This window comes from Pinus tabuliformis, chromosome X (genome assembly GCF_031772625.1).
Source record: "Pinus tabuliformis cultivar Carrire ecotype Pingquan chromosome X, CPIR1, whole genome shotgun sequence".
NCBI lineage: Eukaryota > Viridiplantae > Streptophyta > Pinopsida > Pinales > Pinaceae > Pinus > Pinus tabuliformis.
Window position 1 is genome coordinate 1,384,937,298 of NC_142308.1, and position 5,534 is coordinate 1,384,942,831.

At 38.4% G+C, this 5,534-nt stretch overlaps 1 pseudogene across 1 annotated transcript; it reads right to left on the reverse strand.

The window, feature by feature from the left end:
* Window positions 1–2,815: 2,815 nt before the first annotated feature.
* Window positions 2,816–4,744, reverse strand: LOC149145221 (ran-binding protein 1 homolog c pseudogene; annotated as a pseudogene). Its single transcript, XR_016265145.1, has 3 exons — window positions 4,390–4,744; window positions 3,115–3,266; window positions 2,816–2,958 (listed from the first exon to the last, which is right to left on the reverse strand). The product of XR_016265145.1 is annotated as a ran-binding protein 1 homolog c pseudogene (transcript).
* Between the last annotated feature and the right edge of the window lie 790 nt (window positions 4,745–5,534).

The window sequence follows — 5,534 nt, forward strand, 5'->3', positions numbered from 1 at the left end:
ATGCCATTCAGTGTTCTCTTATAGCTCCCCAAATTCCCAAAGGTGGGTGGCCCATTCATGCAAAATCTAACTGTTGTTGAGTGGCTGAAGTGAGGAGAATGCTGCAAAATTGCCCGATAACAACCATAAATATGGCTTCCACTAAACCATTGCAATAAGTGGCTTGATCTCTTCATAAGTAAACAAAAACTCATGCAATCAGCTAGAATTCCATTACTAACTAATTTGTCTCAACAAATAAGAATACCAAATCAGCTTTCTTGTTGAATAATAAAGTTCCATCTCACATGTAAAGTTGCAAACTAATCAAGAGGGTCAACTTTGTCAAAAATACAAAATAAACATTTCCCAAACTTCAAGTTTTCCAAATTTAACAAAGAGGAATTTTAAAATCACCCAAATTAAGTTAGGCAGCTCCTTTGCACCTCCTTTCTAAAAATGGTGCCAAGCCGCCCACTGAAAATAGAACTGGAGTCATGAAAAACCACTTTTAGCTAACTACCAGATGTACCAAAGGAAGGGAACCTAGGGTATTCCTGATAGGATTTCCTTATACCTCATAGGCAAACAACCATTGTCCCTTCTATAGATGAGCAGAATAAGTGCTTGGTTCTCTACATTAAATAAAGACAAAGTATAGTACTTATTGCTGGCCAAATAGGATTTAAATCGCGGTTCAATTGCTTGACATTCAACTGGTCACAGAATTGTAGAGTGCATAATCATAAGTGATGTTGTGAGCCTCATTGCTCAAAGTCTAAGGGTCTTGCGAGCCATAATCACAGCCATGTATGGCATATCTTGTGATTATGGCATTTTATGAGGTCAATTCTTGTGAAGACATTTCAGTTTATAATAAATTTTGAACCTCAACAGAGTTTTGGCAAGACCTGGCTGAGCTAGGACATCAACAACACAGCTGATATGAATGACATAATCTAGCCTCAAGAGGGAGCCTCTTTTGTTTCATCACTCTAACAGTCTATGAAGTGGTGGAAAGCATAACAACTTCCCCTTGAATATGACACCTAAACTGAGTACAAATCCTAAATGATGCAGCCCTTGGTGCATGTCTCTCAAAGTATCGATATTTCAAATGTTGAAAGCTCTTGAGCCCATTTGATATGCATTCAATTGTAGTTCCCCTGAAGAAAGAATCTTATAAAGGCGAGGCCATGGCCAATATGTTAGCCATATCCATTGGAGTTGCCATTGCTTGACAACTTTAGTGTGATCAGTCCCACCATGATTCACACGGGCTTCTACTCAACACTGGCTGTTGCTATTGTAAGAGTCTTCAAGGTCGTTGAACCCATAGTATTGATAAGTGTATTCTTTGGGTCTCTGGTTTTCAAATTCTGCCTATGTTTTCCTCTCAGTATCATTATTTCAAATGCTGAAAGCTCTAATTCCCATTGCTGTGTATTTGATTGTGGTTTCCCTGAAGAAAGAAGCTTATAAAGGTGAGCCCGAGGCCAATATGTTGGCCATATCCATTGGAGTTACTATTTCAGCTTATGGGGAGGCCAAGATGAATGCATGGGAGGTGATTCTCCAGTTAAGTGCATTTGCATGTGAGACTACCCAATTGGTTCTCATACAAATTCCACAAACATCAAAAGGGATTAAGTTGAATCCCATCACATCTTTGTTGCTCCTTGTTGCCTTGTTTTTCTCAGCACCCCCTGGGCCTTAGTAGAATACCCATTTCTGATAATCAGGGTCTCTTCCTTTGATTTGGATTTCATGACATTTCTGCTTGTGCCTTGGCTCTTAATCTTGCAGTGTTTCTTCTGATAGGAAAGACTTCAGCCTTGACTATGAATGTTGCTAGTCTTGTCAAGGACTGGCTGCTCATAACATAATCTTTGTCTGTAATAAATGAAAAGGTTACAGTCATAAACTTGAGTGGGTGTGGACTGGCTTTTCTGGCTGTCTGTTACTATAATCATTTGAAACTTCAAGCTCTCAAGTGCAATGACAACCAACCAAAGTACCTCAGCAGTGCAGCTGATGCCAATGATGAAGGAGAAGGTTTGATAATGACGAGTGGGAGATTCTCAATCAGAGATTCAGAACCAGTAGAGAAAAATCAAACTCAAGCTTCAGGATTAGGTATTTAGATCATTAATATTGTCTTGTGCTAGAGATTACTGTTCTTGGATTGGCTCATCTATGCCCAGATCTATTTGCAGGGAACAGGCCAGTCATTCACAGTGAAGAAGATAATGACAAGATTAGTGTATAATGATGGACAGGATGGTGCCATGGTGCCAACCTAAATCTCAAGTAAGGAGACATCTGTTCATCAATTTGTCAAGAAGTATGGCCTACAATTCAATTGCTCTAAGCCTATCACTTCTTCCACCTGTCAAATAAATAGTTTCCTGTTTGTTTAGTTGACTATGGTTATAATAAATATACTATTGTTTGATGTAAAAAGACAAAACAAAACAAAAAATATGGAAAGTTGTGACCCCATTTTCTAACTAGAAATTGAAATCGGATTACCATAGTGACAACCTCTGCTTATTGGAATCAAAAAGGGGGTGGGTTATGCACAATCCTCCGTATCATTTGCTATTACCAGAGATAATTAAAGCCACCCTAAACTCAAGTCTTAACTATGCTGATAGGGTGTTTGGGGAGGGGGATCCCTTACCAACCCACTATAATCTGCACAAAAGCATCCTAAGAACATATGCAAAATCAACCCTTCAATGAAATGATCCAAGAATATAGGTACTCAAACATTGATTTTATCAAAGAAAAATACAAGACAGAAATAAAAGATCATAACAAGGATTAGAAGAGTCTAAGAACAGTTCTCACTGCCTACAGAGCCAAGACGAATGCAGAAGAGTTCTTCCTTCAGTTCCCCATCTGAGAAATCAGTTGCATGCCAGACCCAAGTTTTATCACTACCTGCGTGCTCCTGAAGTGACATTGGGGAATGAACTGCAAGGCAAAAAAAAAAAAAACATAATCCAGATAATAAGGATCAACACAAATTCTCGGCACAGAAAGCCTCTTAAAACTTGGACGTAAGATAAGCTATTACAATCTCAGGGGGGAAATTACACAAAAAAAAAACAAACAAACAAATTTACATACTTAAATGGTTTGCACATATTTTCAATGTCTTGGATTGCCTCATGACCATCCGAACCTTTGTCGTATCCTTGTGCTTAAGAAACTTTACTGTTCCTACACCACGCTCCTTCCATTGATTCCCATCCTTGTCAAACCTGTACAGCTTCGCCTTCCTGCAGGGTCAAACATATAAAAAAGAATGGGAATATTAATAAACAATGAAACTGCATTAGGATTATTTTAAGAGCCCATGGCATCCATTAGAAGTAACGTCCGCAATATCCCACCATATCAAATGCATTGAAAGATAAATTACCAACGACCTATTAAAAACACAGGAGATATTCCTTAACATTACCGAAAAGGATCCCACAAAAAAGCTCAATAATAACATCAAACATGTAAGAATACAAATCATCAACTATTTAATAACAAAAGAATGCTCATCCCATACATCCCCATAAAGTACAAAAATGATCAACAACCTGTTCAAAACATCATAGAAAGTCAACGAAAACAGTTGACAGAAGACCAAAACAGACATATGCCTGAATCATACCACCTCACAACATAAAAAGACAAATCACCCTAATGCTAATAACCAAAAGACAGATTATCAAATAGGCCCAATTCAGTATTCAATGGCTAATCCAAAAACCAAAAAATACGAAACCTCAGATGCTTAACAATAACAAATGACCATCACACCCCCCACTAAACCAGAATAACAGAGAAACCATCATAGATTCTTCAAAGACATTGAAAAAAGGATGGCCTATAGTTCAACAAAATATAAAAAGACTCGTCAAAATACAAAACCCCCAATGATAACAAATAAACCATCAAATGCATCCCCGAAAAAATCTTCATCGGCAGCCTATCAACATAGGAAAACAATTATTACAGACCATAATGAGATCAAAAAATGCTGATCAAAATATCAATGGGACATCAAAACAACAAGAAACTCACAAAATACATAGAAAAGCAAAACCCTAATTACCCGATAAAACAAACCATAGCCCGCTAAATGCATCTACCATAGAGTTTCTTCAGCACCCCATTGAAATGACAAATCCGATCATCATCAACAGGCCAACAAAACATCGAGAACCCGATAAAAATAGATCTTACTAAAAAGGAGAAAAATTAGAAGTAAATAACTGCCCAAATGCATCTTCCTTATAGTCAAGGTCCCATTTATGTGCACAAGAAAAGGGCCACCGAAGAGGCCATGAAAACAACTTTCAACTGAGAAAACAAAATCATGAAATAGCCATGGATTAAGAAATTTACATGTCAAGAAGGACATCCTCCTCTTCTTTGCCCGTGGTGACAGTAACCTCCTCAAGCTTAACAATGGGTGCAACCTGAGCTCCAGTGTCCTCTTCCTTTCCGGCATCATCCTCGTTCTCTCTCGAATCGTCATCTACTGCCCGTGTAAGAACAGGATCCTCCTGAGTTCCAGCCATCCCAATACCAGATAGTGCACAGAGGGAGGGCTCGAATGAAATCGATGGATCCAAAATATGCCAGAAACTCGCCCAATATCAGACACGAATGTGAAACCCCGAGGATTTTGGACAAAGGATTTAACTGTGCAAAAATTCTTCGAAGGCAAAGGGCAATGAGGTCGACGGAGAGAAAACACTCTATATAAGGGTTTTTGAGGTCGATGGAGAGAAAACACTCTATATAAGGGTTTTGAAGAGGGAAGGTCGGTAGCTGTTAAAGATTGAGAGTAAAAGTAGCATCGTTAAAGATAATATAATAAATTATTACAGGGATGGTTGGGGGGTTTCAAAGGGAGAGAAGGCCATGGAATAACCCCTAAATCATCTCCAACATGAGAGGCCTACTTCATTCATGTTGCCATGTTGGGACTAGAGGTTGTTGTGCATTTTTTGTTTTCGCAATTTTGAACTCTTTCCTCGGTGATATATTATTGTGTTTATTGTAATAATAATGGGATGGGGTTGAGGGGTTTGTAAATGAGATAAATATGGAAAAGTAATTAGAAATATTGGTTTTAAATTATTATAATAAGTATTGTTGTGGTTGATCCATGATAAGTTGTAGGGTAGTTGGTTTGTATGGGGTTTAGTTGTTACGAGGTCTTAAGTTCAAATGTCATGGGGAGGGGTTGAGAATGGAAGTCATTTTGGGGGCATCAAAACTATTCTAAGGGGCATCTTCCACTGAGCTTTACACAATCCTCGATGTTGAGGATGAAAATAATATGAATATGCCAAGCTCACTCTACAGCCTAGTATGGTTACAGCCATGTTTGTCCATCATTCCAAGGGGCATCTTCCACTGAGCTTTACACAATCCTCAATGTTGAGGATGAAAATAATATGAATATGCCAAGCTCACTCTACAGCCTAGTATGGTTACAGCGATGTTTGTCCATCATCAAAGTTGAAATTTTGCTAGTGTCG